Source organism: Aedes aegypti, chromosome 2 (assembly GCF_002204515.2).
Source record: "Aedes aegypti strain LVP_AGWG chromosome 2, AaegL5.0 Primary Assembly, whole genome shotgun sequence".
NCBI classification, from domain to species: domain Eukaryota; kingdom Metazoa; phylum Arthropoda; class Insecta; order Diptera; family Culicidae; genus Aedes; species Aedes aegypti.
In genome coordinates this window covers 378,102,629-378,116,562 of record NC_035108.1, presented here as the reverse complement: position 1 = coordinate 378,116,562, position 13,934 = coordinate 378,102,629, and the positions used below count along the sequence as shown (strand labels likewise).

The following is a 13,934-nucleotide window of genomic DNA, read 5'->3' as shown; positions in this document are numbered from 1 at the left end:
TTTTACTGATAAGAAACTATGTGTAAAAATAATTCTGTGATGTTTTGTAACAAGTTTGATAATAATTTTGTCTTTTGAAGTCAGCTGATTCATAAATTGTGGGTGATTCAACTGCGTGGGGTCACTGTACATCGTATCTTTGATATTCCACAAGAATTTTTGTTTAAAATTTTATTTGGCTTTGCTAGAAAACAAAATGGTTCTGAAAATATCACTAGATTTTCTTTCCCCATAAGATAATATTACAACATCATAGCTTCTCAGCTAGCTTATTTTAGATTTATATGAAAATAATTAATTTCCGATTAAATTATGCCAAGTATCCGTACTTTTAGATACTTCTTCTTTCTGGCATTACGTCCTCACTGGGACAAAGCCTGCTTCTCAGATTAGTGTTCTTATGAGCACTTCCACAGTTATTAACTGAGAGCTTTCTTTGCCGATTGACCATTTTTGCATGTGTATATCGTGTGGCAGGTACGAAGATACTCTATGCCCTGGGAATCGAGAAAATTTCCTTTACGAAAAGATACTCGACCGGCGGGATTCGAACCCACGACCCTCAGCATGGTCATGCTGAATAGCTGCGCGTTTACCGCTACGGCTATCTGGGCCCCTACTTTTAGATACTTTTAGATAGGCAACACAAATTTTAGATTTTTACAGGTTTAAACGTAAATATAAAGACTTGTCCCTCTTTTGAATCGACCGCAGCTATTTTTTTATTTATATTTAAATTTTGTACCGTGGAGCAAGTGAGACATAAAAAACGATAGTTCAAACAAATTGTTCAGAATAATTTTCAAATGTCAATATTTTGCAAATCCAACAACACGGTCACATTTTGGCTGGTGTGTACATGAATTTGATCGAATAATTTCGAAGTTGTGAAAACCTTAGAAGAAAAATGCACAATAAGGCATTATGGGGCTCTGCACAGAAATCATCCCCTCTCTTTCACTCTGCCATGAAGTTAGTAAACAACAAGGCCAGTAAACGTCAAAATCCTATACAAAAACAAAACAATGCAGAGCCCCATACGCAGTTGGCTCGCTAAACGGGGCAAGTGGGACACATCCAGTTTCGTGTGTAAAACCGTGCACCTTTTTAAGTCTATGGTAAAACCACATCAGTAAGTCAACCGTTGCAATAAGGATTGATAAATCATAGATATTTTTCTTTGAGTACATATTCGATGTACAGAAGGGATCAATCATAAACGTTTTAGGAAGAAACCCTACATTTATTAATATGTCACATCGCATTTAATTTTAACTGAAAATTTCTCACAGAGCAGCGTAAAGAAGTATGTTCAAGATATATCATTTATAAGTTATCAATCGAAATGCAGTAAGTAAACTTTAAATAATAAACAAATTTTCAGATTTTTGTGGAATATATTTTAAATTGAAAGACGGTCACAAACTATCCGATTCAGCTGATTTATTGGACTTATGAACCTATGCATGCACGTTTGACTTTTACTGTGCGCCCTGTCTTCAAGTTGCCCGTAAGAGAGAGCGAGACAGCACCAACACACGGCGCACAGTAAAAGTCATGAGAACAAAAGAATTTATGGCACTTACAGAGGCTCATTGCCTGCATCAAACTGTAAAAGCTTAGTGTGAAGTATTTTAAGTGTGTACCATGAAAATGGTTTCCTGTGAGACAAGCAAACAAGCAACGGTTAGCACTGGTGGAAAAAAAAAGTATTCAAATTAAAAGACCAGAATGTTCGAGACCGCACCCCTCAGAGCCATACTAACTCACTCACAAAACATGAACGGTAAATTTTTAGTATGTTTCCACCTCAGGATTCAAGATTGCTTCACTGACTAGAGCTCTAAAGTGAAAAAAAAGATATGAAACTTGCATCTTGCCATCTTTATTCACAGAAGCCAAAATCGATGAGAAATAGATAATGTTGAGAGCTTCATTTTTCGTCTTGAACACCCCTATCAAATTCCATTTTTCCGTGTATCAAATCGTCTGGCAGCTCTGCCACAGTGACAGTCGGTTCGGTCAACGCGAAGCTCGTCCGTCAGTCGCTTGAGTTCGCGAACGGGATCTTTATTTATTTCGTTGTGCATGTATTTATAAATTCTAGGAAAAGGACCGCGCGACGCTTTTATTATCATTTTAATCACGGTGCAATTAATGATTGAATAATAATTCTGTCCGGTGAGCCGCCGCTTTCGGGTTCCACGTCCTCGGTAAGATTTGCGAGTGTAATTCTCAAACTTCCCACGCCTCGGATTTGTGCTTGTCAAAGTGTTTTGTGTCCTCCTGCTGCCGAAAGTGCAATTGCAGTTTGATTAGAAGTTGTTTTCTATTGGTGTTTCCTGTGGGCAATTTGTGATAATAGTTCTCTAGCTATTTTGTGTTCCTGGTTGGTGTCAGTGTCGGGAAGAAAAAATGGGTATAAGTTGTCGAAATCCAGCGTCTTCTGATGCAATATTATCAATTGCCTAGAGTGCTGAAATGCGTGCCCAAAAAAGTGCATTGCCGATGTCCCTGAAAATGACCTCCTCCGTTGCGTTGAGGCTGCGTGATTAATGTGTGATCTGAAGTGAGAAAAGTGCAGCAAAGGTCCCCATATAAGTTACGGAAATGCGAAAAAAATGTTCTGAAATGTAGTGTAATTTTGTTTTTCAATATAACCACATCACAGCTAATAGGATTTAACTCCCGCCTTTATGATTCCTATTGGAATTGACCGAAGGCGTGAATGTTCCGGAACGTGTTGGCGAGTGAAATGCCAGCATAATTGGGAGTAAAAAGGAATCCATGCAACATTGACAGTGCGGCCTATAACTGCCGAGCATTCGTAGACCTTCTAGACTAGTCAATCGGTAAGTACATACAAGCTATTTTCATTTTTTTATTAAATGGTCTTCCTCAATAACAGGAATGTCTTGATATTTATAAGATAATTGTGAATATTATATTATATTAGTATTTTGAACATTACATTCATTTCTTATTAATAACCTAAATATATAACGCTTTTATTGTGACAAAAGAAGTTTGCAACGACTATTGTCAAAAAATATTAATATTTTTATTCGACATTTGTTCCAACAGGTTCTGGTGATGAACAAGTCGTATGCGATAAAAATCACCTCAATAAAGAATAAAAAAATGTTCCAATATTTTATCATTGGCTATTCTATGTAACCGATCAGTACTTTACCAGGAAAGGAGCTCCAGAATCATTTTATTTTGAACCTTCTGCAGCGCTTGCTTCCTGGTATTACAACAGCTAGTCCACATTGGTACAGCAACAGCATACAACTTGGCTTTTTTACTTTTTCTATGTCTAGAAGAGCAAGATCAGTAGAATAGCCTTCAGATTTGTTGGAACGGATCAAATTTGTTACACGTAAAAGTTAATGAGTGGTCGAATGTCCATGGCGGAATCCGAACTGTTCATTGGCAAAAAATGAATTTTCGTTGATGTAGACCATCATTCTGTTCAAAATTACATTTTCAAAAAGTTTACTGATGGAGGAAAGCAAACTGATTAGAAGATAGCTAGAAGCTTATGTAGAATTTTTGTCTGGTTTCTAAATTGGTACAACCTTAGCATTTTTCCATTTGTCAGGAAAATATGCTAATTGAAAACATTTGTTAAATATATCAACTAAGAATGATAAGCTACTTCCTGTAAGTTGCTTGATAAGGATGTAGAAAACTCCATCATCGTCAGGAGTAGTAATCCTTTATAAGAGAGATTCGCGGAAGCTGACATTTCTGTCAAAGTGTGAGCCAATCGAGCAGCGAGAGCTATCAAAGTGTGAGCCAAACGAACATACGTTATGTTTGCTTTGAACTTTTCTTGAGGAGTAATGTAATCCGCTTGAAATTATTTCGGTAAAAGTAATTTTGCATAAAACAACATAAATGAAATATTTTTCTTTTTTAAATTTTTGTCAATGTGATTTTTTCGACTGTTTATTAGTTCGGATATGTAGCTCAAAGATCTGTTACGAAATAAAATACATTTTTTAGCAATGAGGAAGTCATGTCCGTGTTACAATATTATTCTCGACGCCGAGCAAAATCAGCACTGCTGGTCTGTTGCCAAATCATTCCATTTTACTTCCGCTTATCTCTCTATAAGGGATAACTAGTCAGGAGCTTTCATATTTTTGATTTTTTTAATAATAGTTCACTTCTACCAAATCAGTCTCCCAGAAATTTTCGAAAACGTTCTCTTGATTGAGAATATTTTCGAAGTCCTGAGTAGCTTGATTTTCAATTGGACTAGTAAGTCCTAAATTGAAATAGTGCGCGCTTTCAAACTGCATAGCAAGTTTTTGAGCTTTTTCGCAATTACAGTAATACCTCGATATAACGTAACTCGATTTTTATTTTCGTTACGTTATATCGAGGTTACGTTATATCGAAGCAAAATATTTTTTTTCCTAATTTCGTTCAATATGTATTTTTTGACGAAGAATGGGTCTTGAATTGATATTATTGAACTAGCAGGCAGTTTCAGTCTTTCCTACATAGTTGTTCAATTTTTTTCCGTGTCTATTTTTTTATATTTTTCTTTTAATTTTCATTTTTTTTTAATTTTTACGTCTCTATTACAGTAATCCTTAGAGAATTTTTTTCAGGAAAAATCTTTGTAGGAATCCTTGAATACTCGGAGAATCTCTGAAATAAATTCATAAATGAGATCTTTCAGAAACCTTTAAACAAACTAATGTGGAGCAGTCCATGAACATTTTTAGCAGGCAATTATGGAAATTCAATAATTTTGCTATTAGGAGCTTGTGGTAAAATTCTCTGGAGTAACTAGGGAACTGGCTCAGTTTTTGAATTCCTGAATATATTTTTGTAATAAAAACAATCTATAGAAAAATTACTTGGTGTAATTTTTGATCAAAGGTACAGTAAAATTCAAAGATATATTCAAAAAACACTATTGGAGAAATTCACAATCATTGAATTTAAAATGCCTAGAATCCGGAATTCCTTAGACATATTTTGGAGAAATTCCTGGATGAATATTTGAACCATTTTTTGTTGAAATTCAATGAGAACATTCAGAAGAAATTCCTCAATTAATTCTTAAGACGGGAATCCGTTAAGTTTATATTGAGCAAAGTGACCCAGCGACACACAAGTGTAATCTGAGTTTGATGTAGTCTTTTTGACTGCATCATAAAATCATGAAATCATAAAATTTTTGGTAGAAAATTTAAGTGAGTAACGGATCCAGTTGGAGCGTAAATGCAGCAAAAATAAAGAAGAATGATGTAAACATATGTACAGCAATGACAAAATGTTGTTCTTAACATTGAGCTTATAGCTCACTCGATATTATGACTGTTTTAAGCGTTTAAACGCTTGCATTGCTTTGATTTATTATTGATTAGTGTTTGAAACTTGAAAAATGTTTATTCTAGCTCATAAATCATGTTTTTATTAAAAAAATGAAAAATAAATGGGTGCTAAAAAAGTTACGTTATATCGAGTTACGTTATAAAAAAGTTACGTTATATCGAGGTTACGTTATATCGAGATATTACTGTAGTAAGAATTTGTTTTCCTCTTTCAATGCCGGTATTGGCTTCTGGGGGTTTTTCAAAATTTTAGATAATTTCCAAAAGGGCTTAGAGCCAGGGTCAAATTGAGAAATTTTATTTTCAAAACTTTTCCGCAATGATATCTCAGACGCATATATGCGTTGTGGAGTCTAACAACAAATTCAATGTCTTCACTTCATAGTACGCCTATGAAACATACAAAAATATTCGATTTTTCCAGCGAAATATGCATTTGAAAAACTGTTGTCCGGGGTCCGTAATAGGAATGTTTACAAATTTGACGTTTCCTATTGTTATGTCCGGAATGAAAAGAGCTTGATTTTTACTGCTACAATTAAATGTTAATTTATTGGAAGTCAAATAACTAATGAAGACTGAGGTGTCAGTCGGTGCCCTTATATAGTCATACAAGGGTTGCTGTGATTAAAAATATACAATTTTGAGATTGGTTGTTTCCATGGTGTTGTGATAACAACTGGGACCCAACATTTCCCCCCTTAAGGTTTCATCATCCAATATGGCTTGAACCGGGCTGGAAGTTGAATCATGCGCCGTCCTCTCTCCAGGATTGGTGTAGTCGGTTGGGCTGCTACATCCGTTGCAACTGGAGCTGCATTCGGAGTTTCGTCCTCGGCTGGTTCGCCTATGGACCCGTTGTTGCTTCCGGCTTCATCCTCTGAGAAATCTTCCGTCAGGTAGGATATATCTGAACTGGCCGTCAGTGGTTCTTCGAACTGCTGCGGCACTGGAAGTTCAGAAGCCTTCGGAAAATCCGTTCAGGGGGAGATACACTAGAAGAAGCTTTACCTTCATTTTCTTGCAGTGTCCCAGTGAATCGTTGAAAACATCCGCGTGCTTCGTTCGGAATTCACGGATCTGATGGTCGACCGACTTCGCCGTTACTTGCTTGCAGACGGAGTCGAGGGGAACCGACCACAGCTCGAAAAGCTCAATCCAGTCGATGCCTAACAGATTGAGGTTGGCAGCCGTCGTAACGAAACATCTTCCCCGAGCGATTTTGCCGTTGATGCTGACGTCGCACTGGAACTCACCCATCAGATGAAGCGGTTCACCCGACGCGTTGATTGCTTGGATCGTTGATTTTTTCATCGGAGGGTTGCCCAAACAGTTCCACGTTTGCTTTGAGATCACGGTGATGTCACTTGCCGTGTCCAGTTGCAGCTTGGTAGCAACGCCGTTGATAAAGGTTGGCACGTACTTACGCTTGCTGGAACTTTCAGCGATGTGGTTCACGATGTACACCCCTCTGGCTTTAGCTTTTCGGGGTTTGCTTGATTTGTTTGCTGGGTTTGGCTTGGCATGTGTTTTCTCCTCCCCGGATGAAACTGATTTCGGTTTGGAAAAACAGCCACAATACCCTTCCTTGTGGCCAATCCGGTTGCACTGCTTGCACTGGTGGTTGGAAAATGGGCAATCACGCACAAAGTGCATCTGTCCGCATTGCCAACAAGGACTACGAGGTGATTTACCTTCCATTTTTGAAGACTGCTGATGAGAGTTTCCTTTTTTCTCCTGGACCACGTGGACCGATGGTTTCGAACATGATTGGCGCTCGATCATCGATGTGTCCGCCTTGAGATTGACGAGCCGCTGATAGTCGTCGATCAGGGTTTGGAGAGTGACGGGAGCTTCTGCTGTTTCGCCTTCGATTCGGGGAAGTAGCCTGGCTCGGATGTCTGCGTTAGAATGACCTTTGAGGCCACACACAAACACCAAGCATTTGAGTTGGTCGATCTTCATGTTCTTGAAATCGAAATCCTCGCATGCACGGTTCACCTTCCCTCCGTACGTGATGATGTCGTCCGCTTCTGACTTGACTAGCTGGAGACACTGGTACCGCGTATTGAAGATGGAGGTCTGCAAGCCGAAAATTTTCGAGAGGGTTTCGACGGTGCTGGCTAAATCGACGTCTTTGGGAAGCTTCGGCAGGATGTAGTTGACGTACCGACTGTGTGACGGCGTGTCCAACTTTCTCAGCAGCAGGCGCACCTTGGCAGCATCGTCCAGATTCCTGGCATCCAATACAATTTTGAGATTGGTTGTTTCCATGGTGTTGTGATAACAACTGGGACCCTACACCTATTATGACCCTCCATTTGATTCCCATATAATCCGGCTCGCTGCCGACGAGCCTATTATGGACCCACCTGGAAATGCGTATTCTGGACCCTCTTGTGTGGTTTCATTTACAATACTGTTCAAACATCAGTATATATGCGTCTCAAACCAAGTATTTTGCCTGAAACTGCTGATTAACAATGCAATCGAAGTTCCCCCGGTGGATATTCATAGGAATAAGGTTGCTTTGAGAGTTAGTTTTATGTTTTTCTGTAGGGGGTCCATAATACGCAAAGGGTCCATAACCGGCATCGACTCCCTAATTTTCTTAGCAGGATCGCGAGTGCGTTGAAATTGCCTTCTCCTCACGTTTTCAACACGGATCAAGAGTTAAAGATCATCGTCTATAATCACGGATTCAAATTTTAGAATTCACATTTGGAATTGCAATGCTCCTGGCTTCAACAATGGAATTTGTTAAAGTTTTAGGAGCATTGTCAATATCAAGTTTTGTTTGTAAAGAAATGTTAACATCATGATTAGAGTCAATATATGTTCCATATATATATTCCAGTCGGCTCGAAAATAATTAAAATTGGAGCTGAGATAGGATGAATTGTAGCAGGGACATGATCAGAATCAAAATCAGCATGAGTAATCAGTTGGCTACAAAGATGACTAGAGTCGGTTAAGACCAAATCAATTGAAGATGGATTTCTAGAAGAGGAAAAACATGTAGGGCTATCAGGGTATTGAATTGAGAAATATCCTGAAGAGCACTAATCAAATAAAATTCTGCCGTTGGAATTACTTTGAGAATTATTCCATGACCGATGTTTGGCATTAAAGTCACCAATGACAAAACAATTTGACTTATTGCGAGTCAATTTTTGCAAGTTAGTTTGGAGCAAATTAACTTGCTGTCCAGAGCATTCAAAAGGCAAATAGGCAGCTATGAAAGTATATTTACCAAGCTGTGTTTCAACAGAAACACCTAAAGTTTCAAAAACTTTAGTTTCAAATGACGAAAACAGTTGATGTTTTATACACCTATGAATGATGATTGCAACTCCCCCACATGCCCCATCAAGACGATCATTACAATAAACAAAAAAGTTAGGATCTCCTTTGAGTTTGATGAAGTCAGATATGCCATTATGTGTCGAGATCTCGAACTATGTCTAACCACGTTTTATTATTGTGGTCATAAGAGCAAACAAAACAGCTACTTTCAGTTTAACGATGAACAGTTTTTCGTGCATAACGATATATTTAAATATTGTGAAAATATTCTAGAAATCACCGGAAAAACTGAGAAAAACTCGGGAATTTGTTTTTCGATTCTGAGTAGTCACCCTGTAGAACATACTGGCCTATCGCTTCTCAGAAAAAGAAAAACATCTGGATGAATACACAAAAAAAATCCCAAACGGCAGCTTTAGAGGAAACAGAGATATTTTTGAAAGCAAATTCATGTACAATTAAGACTTTTTAGAGGAATTTCTTAAAAATATTGCAGGAATTCTTGGTAGGATCTGTAGAGTTATCCTTAGAACAAATTTAGGTTGGAGGTATCTAGAACGAAATTATTGGATTCATGTCTTGATAGCTCCATAAAACAATCACTAAATGATTTCTTGAAAAAAAAAAAACTTCAGAGTAATATTTGAATGAAATTTTGGGCAATGCCTGCATTAATTAAAAAAAAACTGATTGAACATCACCAGCGACTTACCGTGGCCAATCGATGAAGTTTTTAGCGTAAACTTATGTATGAAAATGTGCTGGAAAATACAAAGTGTGGCCATTAAAAAACATATAATCATATGGCTCGCAACATTCAACATTCAAAAGATGTGATATATGAGCATTAGGGCAATTCAAATTTAAAAAATGTTTGAGAATCCAATCTCCCATATGCTCCCTACCATTCTTACCATAAAAATAGTGTTCTGTGAAATTTTCAGCTTTCTATGTGGTGATTTAAAGGTGGCCCAAGGACAATGTAGGTTTATATGGAAATTACTATGGAGAAATTTTGATAAATGTTCCAAACACTAGTACTGTAATGTAAGTAGAAACTTATCATCCCATATTGAAAACTCATTCTTCAAACCCTAATGAAGGATGTTGCTGAAGAAACAAATCTATTTTGAGCTAATTTTGTTTGGGATTTTTGTACATGTTTGCAGGGCTATAATCCCATTAATAAGCTAAATAATAGCAAACCAACTCATGAATACCTCACAGTTAAAAAAATGTTGTAAATTTAAGTTTATTTTGATGCACATATTTGGAGCATCTTTGCGGTTGAGGAGGACTTAAGGGCACTTAACGTTCAGGGCGACTGGAAGCGATTGGCCCAGGACCGAGCCCAGTGGAGAAGACTCATCCATTCGGCGCAGATTCATCGTAGCGAATTGTAGCCCATCAAGTATCAAGTAAGTATTTGGAGCATCAAAATAAACCTAAATTTCAACGACCAATCCATTATTTTTCAATCGAAATCACTTTAAATTTACACGATTATGTAATATTCAACCAGTTTTGGTTGAATATTGAATGTATATTAATTTAAGTTTACATGATGCTGTAAAAAAACACTAATTTGATTTATTTTTACAGTAGACTTCAGTTTACATCACATTGAAAATTAAATATTTTTTTCTGTGCTCTTCTGCTATCGGTCGGATTGAATTTCTCTCTTCAGCAAATTTCTTTGTTATGGTTTGAAGAATGAGTTTTTACTATGGGATAAAAAGTTTGTACTTACATTACAGTACTAGCGTGTTTGGAACATATATCAAAATTTCTCCATAGTAATTTCCATATAAACCTACATTGTCTTTGGGCCACCTTTAAATCACCACCTAGAAAGCTGGAAATTTCACAGAACACTATTTTTATGGTAAGGATGGTAAGGTGCATATGGGAGATTGGATTCTCAAACAGTTTTAAATTTTGAACCGCCCTAATGAGCATCTTTCCTGTGAATTTGAACACATTTCGTTGGTAGAAAAAAAAAAAAAAAAATACAGCGATTTGTGCATTTAAGAGCATATTCACATGTTTTATTCTAAGGTTTAGGGGTCCTTCCTTAACCGAGTGGTTAGAGTCCGCGGCTACAAAGCAACGCCATGCTGAAGGTGTCTGGGTTCTATTCCCGGTCGGTCCAGGATCTTTTCGTAAAGTAAATTTCCTTGACTTCCCTGGGCTTAAAGTATCATCGTACCTGTCTCACGATATATGAATGCGAAAATGGTTACTTAGGCAAATAAAGCTCTCAGTTAATAACTGTGGAAGTGCTTATAAGAACACTAAGCTGAGAAGCCGGCTCTGTTAATGCCAAGAAGAAGAAGAAGAAGAAGAATTCTAAGGTTTAGTTTATACCAATTAGAGATGGTCTGGTTTCATATATTTTTCAAACCTGAACCCGACCTGTTTTATTTCATCAAACCCGAGTTCGAAAGGATGATAAATTCATAGTTTATGATGCATAGGAAAGCTTTCAGATTGTTAACAGATACTCTTCAAATTTTTATCTTAAACTTTTGGTTTCGATTGTTTGTAATCAAAGTTCTGCCGTCGTGCAGTCTATTTAAACATGCGTTGTTTCTATGGTCTAAGGCTCTAATTTCTAAAATATAACAAAAAGATAATAAAATATGAAAGTTTGATAAAAAAGACATAGTTAAAAGGGCTATATGACGTGTTCTCTACTCCGAATGATGGTTTCTCAAGCAAGATTGTTGAGAACTTGTTTTATATTTCAATAGTAAAACAAAAAATGTCAGGTTACCAAAAAATCTTGTTGATTGCGTCACGTCAAATAACCCATCTAGCTCTTCATGCCCCATGGCGATTGACGTTGAACATCAAACACGGCGTTGTCATTTATCTACCAAAGACAACATTCAGCAGAATGGCACAATGAAGGAGAGACAATAGCCATACAGAAACATGACGACTGAAATTATCTCTTAAATGCGCTTTTTATTTGCTTTTTTAAAGTTAATATTCTTTCCACTTAGTGCATTTGATAAAAGAGTATATCGATAATCGTGAACTTATAGTTGAATGTGAGAATTAATGTTTAAATTATGTTTGCTATTACAGAGTAGGACAAACAAGCTCCATTGAACTAATATCGATAGATTTAATCGCTCTTAGCTTGCGGGACAAGTTTGCTGAGATAATGCTCTTGTAAATGCTTATTTTTGAATCTTAATTTAGCATGAGCCTTAGCGACTGGAATTATCGGCGTATTACGATTGACAAGTCTAAGGTTGAATCATACATTTAGCATATGTAAGAAGCTCTATCAACGACTCTGTTGAACCCTTCGAAAACTTCCACTATTGACAGACCGGACAAGACAGTGACCAAAAAGTTGGATTCGACGATCCGTATTGTATAGTTGAAGGGTAGCAAACAGCATAGTAAGATGTTGAATTAGATAATTTAGTATCAAAACTCACTAATCCTTTATTCTGCAGGAATGTTGTAATTATATCTGAGTCGAACAATAAATTGACAAAATCTACTACCCGCTACCGCCCAACAAATCTGATCTAAAGCTTTAATTCGATGTAACTATCATTTTCCTTCATATAGACTAACATATTTATTAATAAGTGTCCAAAACTCATTTTTCTCAGATCTGGATAATAAACTTTGATTTTTTATGGACATAATCGATAAGTACAATGCAGGTGGTGGAATCATAAACTTGAGTTTGAGCTTGATTGGTTGCCCGTGGTTGCTACTCCAGTATCGCCAGTTCAGCTGCACTTACACATTGAACTAACCAGTTAAATGCTAACAGAAAGCCTCACTGTATAAGTGCTGGTGATCTTCTATTTTTAGGCAATAATGGTGCCTGCCACTTCACTATGCTGATCGTAGAGGTAAGAGAGAGAAATTGATGTTGCATTCAAACTAGCCCACAGTAGACGTCTGCACACAGTTCATGCAGGAAGGTATAGAGTTAAGGTAATTTTTAGGGCAGGAGGCTTGCTTTTGGCTAGCAGACTGCCTATTAGGGTGCGGCTTATTTTTCAAAAGTTTTCAAAACAATAAAAATCATGTGCTCGACTGACTTCAAATCACATTAAAAGAGAAACCTCAAAGTCTGAGCCAAAAATATTAACACTTAGAGGTAGCGCAAGCGTCTTGAAGGTGAATTTTCAAGTTATAAAATTGACCTTCAGTGAAGTAAACATAACTTTGTTATTTTTCAACCAATTTTGAAACTTTCAGCACCATTATCTTCCAAATTAAATTTATAAAAACTTTATACAACACCAAATTTGGCTAAAATCTAAACTAGCCTTAGTTAAAATTACTTTTATCCAAAATTTTCCTCATTTTACCAAAAAAATCATTTTTGTTTATCCATAACTTCATAAATACTCAATCGATTCCAAATCTTTCCACATGTTTCGAAGCAAATTTAGTTGTTTTCAAACTGTTCATACAACACATTTTTCTTAAAAAATGGTTTTTACTTAGTTATTCAACAAAAACTACCCAAAAACATGATTTTTTAATTAAAAAATCAAATATCTTCGGACTATTTAAGTTTCTTCGCCAGAAATTGCATTTTTTCTATAAAACTAAAAAGTATAAAGTATCTTGCCTTAATTACATATATTTCATATATTTTTTAACATATGCAAACATATTTTTGTTTCAAAATTATTTAAAAAATGACTCTGCAACAATTTTCAAATGTTTAACAAATGAGAAAAACCAGTTTCAGCTTTAGAGATAATATTTAACTGGCGAAAATAAAAAAAAATGGCATTTTTCGTTGAAAAATTAACTTGGTCAAGACATTTTTTAGTGAAATGTGATGTATGAAAGGTTTGAAAACAATTGAACTAGCTTTAAAAGCATGTAAAAAGATTTGGAATCGGTTGAGTGATCATGAAGTTAAGATCAAACAAAGTTGAGACTTTTAGTTAATTAAGGACAAATTTGGAATAAATTTCTTTTAACTAAAACTTGTTTTGATTTTAGACAAATTTGGTGTTCTACAAAGTTTTCATAAATTTAATTTTGAAGGTATTGATGTTAAAAGTTTTAAAATCGGTTGAAAAATAACAAAGTTATGTCTACTTCACTGAAGGCTATTTTTTATAACCTGAAAATTCATCTTAAAGACGCTTGCGCCACCTCTAAATGTTACTATTTTTGGCTCAGACTTTGAGGTTTCCCTTTTAATGTGATTTGAATTCAATAAAACACACGAGTTTTTGGTTTTGAGAACTTTTGAAAAATAAGTCGCACCCT

At 36.2% G+C, this 13,934-nt stretch overlaps 1 protein-coding gene across 2 annotated transcripts in view; it reads left to right on the top strand.

Annotated features, from left to right (window-relative positions):
• Positions 1-2,024: 2,024 nt before the first annotated feature.
• Positions 2,025-13,934, top strand: part of LOC5565328 (inositol-pentakisphosphate 2-kinase) — a 344,143-nt gene continuing 332,233 nt past the window's right edge. For both annotated transcript variants that reach the window (XM_001649622.2, XM_021846800.1), the window contains exon 1: positions 2,025-2,852. The gene's annotated coding sequence lies outside the window, so the exon portion shown is untranslated. The remainder of the gene's footprint in view (positions 2,853-13,934) is intronic.